We start from the raw sequence: 15,834 nt of genomic DNA on the forward strand, positions 1-15,834 counted from the left end.
TTATATATATATATATATACAGAAAGAGATAGAAAGAGAGAGAGAGAGAGGGGGAGAGAAAACTCTTGTATATATATATATATATATATATATATATTAGATTATGTGTGCTTGCATGGATATATTTGTATATTTATGTATATGTAATAAATAGAAATAAAATACCACTACACATTTTTTTAACATATTAGGAAAACACTTAATATCTATGTAGAAAATAAATATTATTTATTAAGACAATGCTTTCTCGCTCTCTAATTCTCGAACTCTCTTCTCTCTCTCCTCATTTATTTCCAACCTACCTTCTTCTTATTATAGACCGTTAGGACATACACACGTCAGCAGCTTCTCGCATGCTCATCGTGTCTTATAAGCAGTTAGTCGCAAGTTTAGATGGGATTTTGGTGATTGGCGTGCGAGGATTGACTAGATTATCGTTCTTATAATTTGCCCTTTGCATGCAGCCAAGGATATAATTAAATCTGTCAGACGGGAGATGACTGGCATTCTATTAAAAAAAGTGGAGCGAAAAATTCTGAATATACGTATTTCATGATGTTCGTAAGCATGAGAATGCTGGAGTCCTAGTGTTTACATAAGTGTGTCGAATGATACCTGTTATATGGTTTACACTTATGTATTTGGTTAATTATCAAATTCTAATGTATTGCTTTTTTTCTATTATTCTGGCTAAACATTACCATTTAGTCTAATTATTTAAGAAGAAATAATTATTAGATTTCTTTTCTGGTCAGTGTTTAATAGAACCAAAAAGCACCAACATGCAGGTAGTGTATTGCTAAAATATCATTAATATAGAGTTAGGATTGTATATACCACTCTTAACACTAGATTACATAACGAAAAATGGTACGTATATAACATCTCTTAGAATTATTATTGATGTGTAACCCAACTTTATATATTCATTTCCACTATCCATATTCATTTTCTAGTTATAATGTAGACAGTAAAATATTACTAATAATTGAGAGAATTGTAGAAACATTTTTCTATTCATTATTTCACTAATCATTTCGGTAAATTTCTATATTTAGCTGATGCTTCCCGCAATTAACATCAACGCTAACAATGAGGGTTTACTTCGAGGCATTGAGTAAATGCTGTCTAAGAAAATAGAGTAATTTTCTTAACCAGAAATAAAATATAATTGTCAATGATCATAAGAGTTCGTGTAAAGAAATTCCAAACGCAAGTTTGATCATGACAACATAGGAATGTTTAAAACGCTTAGCAATATAACTACTTTCACATTACAAAATCGACCCAACTAAACGGATACCTATAAACTTTTAACCTAATAATGAATGTTAACATACCAATATGAAAAATGTATAATTCAACATACTCTTTGTTCAATACACTATAGCCTCAATGATTTTTACATACATCCTCGTTTTGTGTCTTTCAAACAGATTGCTATATCAACAATTCGCGAATAATAATTACACAATAAGTCATCGTTATTTTAACTAGGTAGTAACGAGCCTAATACTTATGCTCATTTTTTTTTATTAATAACGGATTGCTTTTTTTCTCTTCGTATATTTCAAACGTATTTGTATAGGTTTTGTCGAACAGTTGTATTTGGCAACAAACCCAAAGCTGTGCAAACTAAGATAATTTGTGGATAATCTTATAATTAAGGATGATCTCGATTGGTACAAATGTGCAGGATCCAGAAGCATGAACTCTGATGAAATACAGGTCTTGGTACACTACGGCGATCTTAAACAAATGGATGAGAGAGAAAGAGAGAGAGAGGTAGAGAGAGGGGAGGGAGAGAGAGGACTTGGTCAATAAGCATTAATTTTCAGTGACCTCAATAATATAAATTGATTGGCTTAAATGACCTTCGGGAAACACCCGTATGACAAATGCCAGGTAAAGTGTACGCCCATATAAGACGTTATCGCGTAAGCTTTAGCAACGGGATAAATTCATTAATAATATAATTGTGTCTTTTTCTAAGAATGATTTTATATATATATATATATATATATATATATATATATATATATATATATATGTGTGGGGGGTGTATACTAACAGTTCCACCCGACTTTGCTCGGGCACTATGTACTGTTCATAAGGTTATGTGCATATGTGTATATTAAAAAGTGTGAATATGTAAAGTAATACCTTTCTGTATTATAGTCTTCGTAAACTACCATAGAGAAAAGACAAACATACATTTTCACTTTTATAGATATATAAATAGATAGATGGATAGATTGGATGCAATACAATAATGATAAATATAAAAAAAGACTCATGCACTACCACCGAGAATCGAAACCTAAACGTTCAGCTCACAATTTATTTTGCCTCTGTCGTCCATGTCTGTGCTATGAAAACATGTTTACACCAAGGCTAAAAATTAAAACATGAACCAATGCCTACTACTTTATACATTCGTAATGCCGCCGTTCGACCTTCACCTGGAAATTTTCATTTTATTTTTTTTTAATTTTCACACTTTTGCACCGATTTTTTCCGGGCTAAACCCAAATATAAAGGTTTGCATGGATTAGAATACCTTATATATGTAGTTTCATGTCCGTAGAGCAAATACTCTAGGAGGAGGCTTGTAGGCAAAAATCTGTAAACCAAAAATATATACGTATACATAACTATCCATGGAAACACTTTTGTGTTTATTATAAACATTTTACGCTAATAATATGCAAGTATAACTCATGTAGAATACCTGCATGAATATAATTGCACGTAATTATCAACTAAAGGTGATTATCTCATTAGAAAAACAAAACAACTAATAGGGAATTAATTAAAATGAATGTTTAAAAAATATGCAAATTAGCTAGATCTTTTGCTAGTTAATGTAATTCCACCACCCATATATGAGAAATTGTATTTTCTTTTTAAATAATAGAAAACAACGTTTGTAATAGCAATTCTCAAAGGCATAAATAAATAATAATAATTATAATATTGTTTATAAAATGTCCAAAATTTTAAAATACATGTCAGCTATGTTTTGGGTTTAAAAATCTTAAAGATCGAATTTATTCTGTTATCGATGCAGAAAAAATTACATTGGTCAGTGTGAAATAAAGTATTTCCCTTTGATAATTAGTTCATATATAACAAAAGAAAGACTATGTTTTGGTCGGATGTTTTCGATTTTCAATATTTATCTGATGAATATTAACTCCAAACACCTCTTAAAACACCGTCAAACATACAAAGTACCTTTGTGGGCAATTGGCAAAACATAGACCACGCGTTTCGGATCCTGTAGGAATGAACTCACACATAAAGTTGCAATTATTATACAGATATATATATATATATATATATATATATATATATATATATATATATATATATATATATATATATGCATACATATATATATGCATGAATGTTTATGCATACGAATGTGTATATTTACGCCATATATCAAGTTTATGAAGTTTATGAAGACATATAGCATTCTGGAATATTAGAAACGTCAGAGATTAGTCAATCAAAATGAGCTGAGTATGTGTAGGGATATGTTATTAATTATTTATCAGAAAACTGGTAGTTAATGTTATGTCTATGTATCTTTTAAGCAATTACGATCAGCCTTATCATAATAGAATAGTAAAATGTAGAATTGGTCGCCATGTCGAATTATAGCAGGGTTGGGACTTAATATTTAGAGGGAAAAAGTAGGGGCTTATTTATTCTGTAGATGTGCCAATTCTGGTGGTGTTGCTCGTCGGATGACATGTACCATTTTATTACGACGACTGAATCTGTATGAAATGTTGTTCGAAAGCTAAATCAGATAGTGGCTATTTGGCTAGATGTAATGAATTTGTATGAGCCATCTGTTGTTATAAATCTTCATTACTTAGGTTCAGGGGGACATTTTTGCAGACCAAATATTATATAGGAGATGTACATATTTTGGATATCTTCTCATGAAAAGCTTCAGTCAAGCTTTGAGAAGACAAGGGTGAAACGGGCTAGCATTCCACACTCTTGTATTTTTCCTTCCACACCACTTTTTTAAAACGTTTTTTTTTTTAGGTATTTTACTTTAAAAGATTCATGATAGAAGTATTCTCTTCATGAGTTCAATATCTAAGATTTGAACCACCAAAAGAAGTATATATATATATATATATATGTGTGTGTGTGTGTATATATATATACACGAACACACGCATATATATATATATACATATATATATATATATATATATATATATATATATATACATATATACTTGCTCGAGGTTAATCGATCTGAATATAAAATATAAGTATACAGTAATAAATTATGTATTACTATTTTCTCGCACATTTAATATTTTAGTTATAGAATGACAAATATTTTATATGATTTTTTCTTGCTTCGGAATGTTTAAACCATTATCTATATTTCACGCAAAAACATAAATGTCAATACGTGAGTAATCAGGAAATTCGTTCCCCATTATTTATTTTTTCCGCTTATAAAAAAAAAATGCTCGACTCGAAACCACGGTAGTAAAATAGACTAACTCGGAGTAATTTATATACAGACGTGCAATGTCCAGTGATATAAATCAAATTCCTCAGTTGAGTTTGTTTGGATCGAAGTTCTCCGACGTCTTCCTGAGATAACGGATCTCCGATTTAAATAGCGGGAAAATTAGATATCTCTATTCAAAATGATCTCCTGGGTTTTTAGTCAGAGAAAAACGACCCATAAAACACGTCAGGGCTTGTCTACTTTGTTGTATCAATCTAATTTACGTGCGAACATATAATTTTTTAAATATTTTATATTGCCGATATCAACCGATACATCTGTATTTTATATTGTATATATGTGTACGTATGTGTGTAGACACATGTATATACATCGATGTATATATATATATATATATATATATATATATATATATATATACGTATATATATATACGTATATATATACGTATATATGCGCGTGTGTATGTGTATCCATGTAAATAACTGTGTATATATCTATATATATGTATACATAGATACATATATATATATACATATTTATTTCGCCATACATATACACAAATATATGCACACACACATACATACATATAAATATATATATATATATATGTATATATATATATATATATATAAACCTAATATATAAAACTTTGTACGTCAGTCTGTAGTTTCCATATTTTAAAACTCTATTTCCACCGAATCTAAAAAACGCAGAGCAATGTTTGGGGTCTCAAATGAAACGATTAATCTTCTTTCATGACAACGTTCGCCCTCATGTAGTCTTAATGTTTTTCATGCAATGATGGAATGAACATCGCATCTCTTATACCACAGCTCGTACAAGTCTATATTCTTCTTTGCGTTTTTCTAAAGGTCTCAATAGCAGCAGTGTACCAAGAATCGCGAATGATATCAGTGTTGCAACTATTTTGCCCACTGTAAATGGAATTGGAAACAGATCCACGGAATTTCTGCATCTGCAGTCATAATGAAGCAGTACCGAAGTGATCATTCTCCTTGGAGCGATTTAGACACGCCTTTATGCCCACTAGAGGTTGGCCAGTATCGCAGTGGAAATTGTAATAACTGCGTGGGAGGAGTGCATGGTTTAGCAGAGACTTGTTACTGATGAATAAATCCGGCTGATGCCAATGCTTGGATCTAGGTGTCTTCAATACATTAAGTAGTGCATCCTGGATGCAAATAATGTATAATATATGTTGTTTCTAAGCAAATTTCCAGTAGCCGCTTATCGTAAGCATTGAGCTTTCTAACGCCAATGAATTTCAGCAGTGTTGCTGAGAGCTGTGATCGGCACCAAATCGGGCGTTTAATCCTCAGAACAGATGCAGCTTCTCATGCTCTGGAATTCGTTTGATCCAAGCCTCAAGCTTATTGTAGAGTACGTCTTTGACATAATGAAGAGAGTAGTTCATGGGGGTCGCAAATGCCCCGCATCTATGCACCCCTCAATACCCGCTTTCTTTCTGAGATAAAATATGTGTGGAAGATGTATGTTGAACCGGAGCAGGTGATAGGGCGTAGTGACGGAAGATCCCAGCCCCTTAGTTTAGGAGGCTTTGCAGAATAGATGTGCGCACTAAAAAGCCGACTCTTTAAACCAGGCGTTTTTTATTTCAAATCTTTACGAGGAGATAGTGTACAAATGCACCATGAGATTGCTTCTGCCGGTTTAGGCTTGTATTTTGGAGGGCAGCAATGACAATGTTCCGGTTGGGTAGCTCACAGTCGATTATTTCTATTTTCCTGAGTTATTAATTTATTGAAGGTCGTCAGAAATGCCGTAACGCATGCTTCTAACATTCAAATTTTCCACCCGCGTTTCCTGTGATGTATCTTTTTTCTCCTTTAATTTAGTACCGGTGTTAATTTTTTACAGTTTATATTAGCACTGGTTAATGTTCGCACAACCTAGGAAACAATCAGCGAAAAGTGACCTAATAAAGGTACAGCATACTTTCAGACGTAAGTATCGTTCTAGCATGGTAGAGGGAGACCACCTTCTACGTAGCAGCCTTGGTAATGCTCTCAATTCTGTGTGAACGTTAGGCCGAGGATTTTAAAAGAGTCTTTTCTGGTAATGTATTTTAGCCATTGTTGTTGATTGTAGAGAAGGTTTCTTGTAATTATTGAAGGAAACCAACTTAGTCTTGACAGCATTGAAAGTGACCATCCATTTTTGCCTTGATTCCACTACTTCCTTTGGTGTTTCTTCTATTCCCTTAAATATGTGTTCTTTTTTTCTCCCTGTGCCTGTTATTAAGCGTGGTGTCCTCTGTAAATATACTTATCTCAGAGACAATATTATCACGGAGTGTATTTATGAATATAAGAAATAAACAAGATCTAAGAATAGACCCATGAGGTACTCCTGAATCTATATCATATTGTTAAGATGTACGACCGTCGAGGACAACGTGTATGCTTTTCTTACTTGAGAAGTATTTATTTACGTTATGTATTCTGCCAGTGATATCATTTGATCTGATTTTCCAGAGTAGACATTCGTGGCATACCCTGCCAAAGCCTTAGTTATATCTAGGCCTACCGCTCTTCTCTCCGCTGCTTCATCTAGTGAATGCTATATGCTTTTACATACTACAATAAGTATATCTCCTGTGGAACTGACTTGATCTCATTTAATCTAATAGAATACTATATCGATTCGGTTGTTATTTTCTCGGCATTTCATTAAAATTGCATTAAAACCAAGTTATCCGCTATTTATTTTTTCCAATCATGAGGAAAGATGTTGTACATTTTGGATACATTTTCAGTATACATACAACTGTTAGTACAAAAATACAATTTGGTAACACATGTATTGATCAAAAGAGATATTTTAATGCTTTTCACATATGGTTCTAACCAAATAATCGCATTTAAATTTTCCTTTTGGCACCATTGTCACGAGTTTCAGCGGGATTTATTTTTTCAAATAAAATTAATCCTTACGTAACATCATTCAAAGTTTGCAATGTGACAACGGCACTTACTTTTTTGTTACTATAAGAAAAGTCCGCTGGAAGTAGTGTCTCTTTTTGAAAGAGCATGTATATATATATATATATATATATATATATATATCCGTTAGATACACTAGTAATCTAAACGGATAATTGATGCTAACCCCAAAACAGGATATTATTTTTTAAATATCTACTTAAAATATACAAATTTCTTTTCAGTAGTACACGTCTATAAGGAAGATCGGCTTATGAAACCGAATAAATATATAAAATTGGTGTAAATCTAAGTGCACACATGTAACTTTTAAACAATTAGATCGAAATAATTTGTACACAAACAAGTTCCCTCTGTATATAATCAGTTAATCAGACGCCCTATACAGCATGATTAATCGATACTTAGAATTTAGCACATTGACCAAATTTTATAGTAATATTGTGTTTGAAAATGCCAATGACAGTAACTGGCTTAATGAATCAAATAGATCAATTAGGCTTAAGATTAACAAATCTACAATAACATCAGATAACAATAATTATTATCTTCACCGTTCTTTTATATTGTTATGAGTTATCGGTTGCTAGTTAGAATAAACAAAAACTGGTAATAAATGTGAGTGAATGGAGTTCGAATGTGATTATTTAAGAATTCTCTTGATAGAAAATGGGTGTTCCATACGTATCGTCAGTGTAGGGTGATCAATGCCATAATTTGGTAGGTGTGAATACCCGAGGTCTTGGTGTACTCGCGATCGTTGATTCTGCTATGTCCTGTAAAATAAGAGCAATCGGTGAATATATAATGGGAATATCACGTTTTATTTAGGAGGGGGGTCACCCTGCACATATTTAATATCTCTAAAAGAGTTTTACATTCATGTTTAAATTTAACCTAGCATAGTAAATATGTAATTAATTATCAAGAATTAAAATGTTTTCCTTTAACACTAATAATATTCTAGTAGCTTATTAATGGCACGTGTATATAACGACGAAGCAATTTTAGGCTCAATGAAGCAAAAATACAAGTCTACTACCTATGAAACTATTAAATATATTTTGGAACAAAATCGTCTCTGTTGATTTTTTACATATATATCTTAACTTAACTAAAATGATATTATTGAAGTGTAACTGGCTTACTTAACAATATAAACTTAGTATATTTTAATAATTGTTAAAACAAATAGAACTAGTTCAGATATCTGTATATTTAATACTGCGAATAAATACATTAAGGGTGTATTAATATATGGCATTTTTCGTTAAAGAATCGATATTTTTAGCATTTTCTACTTTACAGCATAATATATATATATATATATATATATATATATATATATATATATATATATATATGTTGCCCCCGCAAAAGTTTACAATACACATTGTAAACTGTCAGTGTTTGTATTTCTAGCTTCCAAATGGTAATGACACTTTTTTACAAACATACAAACTGTTTTAAAGCTAAGATAGGAATAGTCAGAAAAATAAAATATACCAATTTAACACAACGCGAAGAGAAAATACAATAATTAGCAACGCAAAAGTTCACAACACATATCAAATTCATTAGATTTCCACATAATTTTATGACGGTTTATCGTGATAAAATGCTTAGAAGTTTCTATAATGTTAAGGAATATGCAATCGTGTTGTCAGATCGGATTTTCTACCATAATGGTCTAGTTCAGATCTTATATAATCAGGCCATTAGGTTGGAAAGGTTGAGCGAGATCTCACTGGATATTGTACCTCGGGGAACGATATATTGCTGTTACCTGCAACTACTACTATTCTATTTATCTTTCTCTATATCCTTGCACTTTCCTTGACACATTGTAAAACACGTGTTTTCCAATGTCGTTCTTGTGGCCCCAAATGAGCCCCACAACAAATAGACATCGAAGTAAGCAATAGGTAAAAGTATTTCACCATTCTTCATCTAATAACCGTATTGTACGCTACCGCATCATGGTAAAGAATAAACAGATTGGTCAATAGTTCAGAAAACGAACTGTGAGTCTTCATAAAAGTGAATTTGGATTAAGAAAAATATCCAAGCAGTTGATGATTCCATTGAATTCTATTTAAATAAAATTCGGCAATTGGAATCTCATAGACGCATACTTCCGTAGACAAGATCAGGTTATACTCGAAAAATAATCATACGTGTCGAAAGGTTATTTACAAGGGGGGTTATGAATTCGTGTAGAATTTCTATTGGGGAGCTGCAGAAGGATTTAGATAACAGTGACATTGGAGTTAGCAAGACACAATCAGTAGAACTCTTCAACTTAAAGACAACCTTTCTAGATCAGCAAGGACCCCCTTCTTAATACAAAACATGTTGTGCTAGGCTTGATTTTACAAATTAGTATGCGAGCAAGGCTGTAGAGTTATGTCATAAAGAGCTCTAGTCAGATGAGACCAGCATTGACTTATTTGGCACTCCAAAAGCAACAAAAGTTTGGAGAAAAATGGTACTGAGTGCAAGTAAAAAACACAATTCCAGCAGTAAAATTTGGAGGGAGCTCCAGCATGAATTGGGATTGTATTAGTGCAGTAGGTGTAGGAAAAGTAAAAATCTATGGAGAATTTTATGGGAGTACTTTGTAGTAGAACCTTAAAGAAAGTGTGAAGTTGCTCAAATTGAAATCAGCCTGGATCTATCAACAAGGTAAAATACAATACACGCTGTGACTTCACAAAAAATGGTTTAATTCAACTACAGTGAATGTGTTAAAGTGGCCTACTCAATCTATTGATCTCAACGCTATATAGAATTAATAAGGGAAATTGAAATTACGGGTCCATAGAACCTTAAAATCTGCGAGAATTGAAGTTAATTTTATGGAAAGATTGAATAAAATCACTCAAACCACTTGTATGCAGTTCGGGGGAGATTTGTCAAACCATCTGCATGCTGTAATAAACAATAATGGTTATGCTACAAATACACGATATTATTTTGTGAATGTGTTGTAAGATTTTGCGATGCTAATTATTTAGTTTTCTTTTCGCCTTGTGTTAAATTATTTTTTTTTACTTTCCCCACAGTTTCTATGTCAGTTACAATACATTGTCTATGTTTATAAAAGTTTCATTACAATTTGGAAGCTACAAATCCAAAAAACTGACAGTTTCAAAAAAATTGCCATCTGTTAGATATTTAGACCAGTTGCTAACAAACTGGTGAATTTTCCATACATTTATTGTATGTGACATTATGCCGCCATGTATTATTTTGTAGAACACCCGATAAATCGAAGGTAAAATTATTCACGGACAAATATGCAATGTCTTATATAATGAGATTTTAATAGATAAATGCTTTATCAGATCTGTTAGTGAGAAAAGAGCATGAATATTTTTACTAATATGGCATCGCGCCCAACTTATGTTCTTGCTCTATTTGATGTGCGTGGTATCCCAACTATATAAAAAGTTAATCATAAAAATACATTTCTTCATTTATTAACTACACATGGTTCCTGATTGAAACCTTCTAAATCAAGAAATGCAAAACTTCATACAATTCTCCCACAACCTTTCACACACACAAACACACACACACACACATTTGTGTATTTGTGCGCGCGCGTATGTGTGTATAAACACACGAGGTTTTTCCCGAAAAATCCTAACATTTCTCACCTTACTCTCAAGTAAAAATGTTTAACACCTATACAGACCGATCGTTATTATTGATAAATGAGGCTCGGTTTTCCCCAGAACGTATTTTTCTATATAATCACCGATATTTTGAATACACTTTTCGCATCGACGAAGCATGTCCATGAATGGGCATGCATAGCCGTTTTTTCACACCGGCCTGTTCCAAAAGTAAAACCTCAATGTGTTACTAAGTAAAAGAACATTTGAGAACTCGCAGTAGTAACGTTACTATAATCTCGCTTGATAGACCAAAGTCATATTGCTAATGCATTTATGTAGCCATATCTTATTGCCTCTAAAAAACCTGGTTGTTTACTGGCAACTTATATTCTGACATTCTTCGTGTTTTAGAGAAAAGTATATTCATCTATTTTACCAATGCCCAAAATCAAATAGGTAGCATGGTAGACATACCGATTACAATTAAGATTTGGCAAACATATATGTTGTTACAGTCACAAATATGTTAAAAAAGCATATTAATTTGCAAAGAGAGAGTGTTACATAGCATTAATTCTTTTATCGAATGGTATAGTCTGTCATAATATAATAGGGCCCTTAGACCAATTATTAGAACTAATTTCTTCTGCTAATAAAATCGGTTAGAAATTATCTCTCGTTGGCATCAAAAATTACAATTCGTTGCAATCTAGTATTTGTTCTCGGTGTATTTTATAATCAAATGTCAAGGAAAGTATATGCTTAAGCAACAATGACGTAAATAAAATTCTTATTTGACAAAACTGAAGTAATACTGATTATCTACGGAAATTTTCACCGATATCTATAGTGAGAATCTCTCTACGAATGAACTCGGCCACTCATTATAAACACTGATAACTTGAAGCAGGGGGGGCTATAATAGAAAAAGTGAACAAAACGGATAGAACACGCTCTCCATATTCTTTTACTTCACGTACAACGTTTACCAAAGACATAATTAAAAAACAAATAATATCGGACTCCCCGTTTTTGTTTCAATAATTCTGACCAAGACAACTGGAGACAGAGGATTTCGAGTCATTACTCGAAGAATAATGAAGAAAAAATACCAATTTCTTTCAACAGCGACTTGCTAACAAGGATTTTATGAACTTTTGCAAGTAACACCAATTTCCGATGAAAATTATCCAGCTGTTGCAATAATGACTAGAGAACGTGTATTCCATAATTTACACAAGGGAGTGCAATTAAATGAATTATAACAGGGTGTACCAACAAGCAATTCTTGAACATTATGGGCAGATCTTACCTGCTCGTTTTTTAACAGGTTCTCTCTGTTTTTCATAGTGTTTTCCTGTCAGCTATTACATTTGGCAAAAAAAATGCATAAGCATAAGCATGTTCTCGCTTTGTTACAAAATGTGTTATCTGGTAATGTTGTAAACAAAAATAACCGGTTTAAAATAGTAGCGGTGTTAAAATTACATTATACTCGTTAAACCGAATTTGCAAATGACTGGTTTATGTTATCACGCTTTATGAAATTTATTTTAGCTAAGAGATCCCGTCTAAAATTGATTAGCTTCATAAGTCTCTATGGTGCCCTAAAATAAATTGGAGCTTTGTAACACGTAAAACGGCGTTTTTTAAGGAGCATTACCTTGGGATGTGAATCTATGAAAATTACAACGACATATACTTTTGTTAAAACGTAATGATTTCTCTATTTGTTAATTTTCATTTTGAAAGAATAAATGTTTTGTTTTGTTTCGGCTAATTTCTGAAAGACGGTTGGATACGAAAACATTTAGGAACGCAAAAGATAGCCGCGCAGTTTAAAGCATAGAAAGAACAGAAAAAAATCTGCAGCTACATAAGCAACAGCTTTAGTAAGAGAAGGAGGGAGAGAGTGGGGAGAGGGAGCGGAGTGACAGGAAGAGAGAGAGAAAGAGAGAGAGAGAAACAACGACATCAATAAAAAATAACGAACTTTCGAGCTCCGGCCAGAGCGACAATACAACAGAAGAACGATTTTTGCAGCTACTGAGAAGACAAGAAAAATACAGCAATACAGCCAATCCACAGATAACAAACTTTCGCAGAATTTTGCAAAAGTGTTCAGTAAAAATGAATTTACGTCAATAACGCTTCATCTTCTCACAATAACTTAAAACTTCGATTGAAATAAAGTCTACGTAGCGTAAAGCAGCTGAAAACTCTAAAAAATAATATATTAAATAAGATTACATTATTCATGAGGAATCCCGTGTATGTTATTTTAAAATAGTGTACTTAAAATAAAAGATGACAAGAAAGAAGAGATTCTGACAATAAAACTGAAAAGACAGTCGATCTTTACAGAAATAAACAATTTTACTAAATCCATACGATCGTTGCAAATGCACACACTGGATGTTTCTACTAACACAAGGAATGTGATAAATGTAGGAAAATGGTTCTCAAAACACTGTACTATAATAAAAACAAAATCAAATTCCGACGGCGAGATCCAATACGAACATAGAAAAGAGCTCTCGAATAGATATTGTAGCGAACGTTTTAAACAGACATATAATGTTATAACAAGAATCAGGCTCAGATATATCAACAAATATATTTGATACCTGAGGAAAATTTAAGAAAAGCTATGGGGAAAATAATAAAACTGATCTTGCACGGAACAGGGAAGACCATCAAGTTCAAAGGAGAATTCACGCTTTCACTAATGTTCAATAGCGTTAGGAACAAATTAGGAGTTTCGATCATGGAAATTCTGAAAACATATTTGGATCTGAAAGACTGGAACGGTATTTTTGGGGAAATTTGCGTACCAGCAATTTTTGCCCAAAAGAAGAATAATCCGACAAGGTTTGCTGAAGACATTGCGGATAAATTAAAAGAAAAAACATGATCAAGTTCGTGAAATACCATACAGAAAACAAAACCAAACATTTCTTCATTCGTACTGATTCAAACTAGTTCTACACTTGCGTAAATAGCGCCTTGCAATCGACTTTGAAACTAACATAGGAGGCATGATCTACGCAATGCGTTCCAATTATATATTCTCAAACTGGCCCAGTCGTAAGTAGTTATTCAGCTACTGGCATTTTCAACCGATTACAAAATGCTGAGTTACACTGCAAAAGGTATTTTTACACATTTTTACTAACATTTTCCACGTTTATGATTACATAGTTTTATAATTTTTTTCATGAAGAGCCATATGTAACAACCCAGCAAGGATTATCAGACATTTTATCAATCATTAAAAAAGAAGGTAAGTTTTCCACATACGGAAAAACATTTAATTGCCCGCCTATGACATAAAAATTCAACACAAGGTCACTTTTTAATGAAGTTAAATTCTCGCTACCCTCAAAACAAAAATTTTAGATTGAGGCAGCTTCTATTATATCCTCAATCTTAATGGATAGCTTCTTAATTGACCCAGGACGAAAAAAGATGAAACCTAGTATCAGAACAGAAAATATAGTTTAATGTTAATTCTATTTTAAACGAGGAAATTATACAAATAATCTAGAATAAAACGAAATTGTGAAATCTGTCAATATTTAAATCGGAATTTTTATATTTTTATTTATACGAAGCAGGCATAAATACAAATGATTGGGAATGACTGTGACCAGGAAAAGTATTGCTTAATGTAATGTAAAGTAACACCCTTATTTCCATGGTGTTTTACTTGTTTGTCGTGCAAAACTGTTACGAATTTTTTTTGCAACGATAATGTATTCTGAATGTTTAATTTTTTACGTAATTCCGTAAGGCTCCGTTATATTACGTGTAAGACTAAGGATTAGACCGACATTAAATATTACTTATCTGTCCAAACATGTTGGGATGTCTTAGAAATGATTGATGCTTTATAAACATTTATAAGAAAAATCACTCAACATTTTAAATTCTAAAAATGTATTTCCGAATATTTAAATGCAATCGCTGTAATAGGCAGAATCTCATTTTTGATGAGGTGAATGTTTAATCGGCCTCATATGTTCTCATATATAGTTATGAATTTTATGTTTTAATTCAACAAACTACTTAAAGTGTTGCCCTTAAAATCTATGCATATATATACAATGTATACACACATATGTATATATATGTATATATATATTCTCAATGATGTTCATTTTGTGCTATTTTTACATGTATACATTTGCGCTATATTATCAGCCTTTCCCAATCTTCCCGTTCTAAATGATTCTAACGTCTTTTAAGTTTCGTATATATGTCGTGCCTGTGTTTTGCCAATTTCGTTTTGAATTTTTATTTTGAAAATATAATTTCATCTGATATATGATAATTTATTTGGCAATATCAAATAATTAAATACGCATTATTGTGGTATTAAATTTGTGAGAAACCAGATGTACTGTGATCTGGAGATATAGCTCAATTGTCGAGCAGTCGAACCCATATCTAATTATCTTAATGTGTTGAAGTCTATTCTATCTGTTATTATTAATGGGTTCACTTTATGATAAAAGACGAAGTTCATTTAAAATAGCTGTAAAACATTTACTCGTTTGCATATTTATAAACTCAACAGTAATCAGAAGTGATTTTGCTAGTGCATCTGTCGTCTAGCCCAAATATCAGCTGGCATGATATTGTAAACTAACACCGACAGAATATAATGAACAACATTGCAATTACTATTTTTTGAGACTTAGTTAGCCTG

Source organism: Euprymna scolopes, chromosome 5 (assembly GCF_053919585.1).
Source record: "Euprymna scolopes isolate OS-2025 chromosome 5, ASM5391958v1, whole genome shotgun sequence".
Taxonomy (NCBI): Eukaryota; Metazoa; Mollusca; class Cephalopoda; order Sepiida; family Sepiolidae; genus Euprymna; species Euprymna scolopes.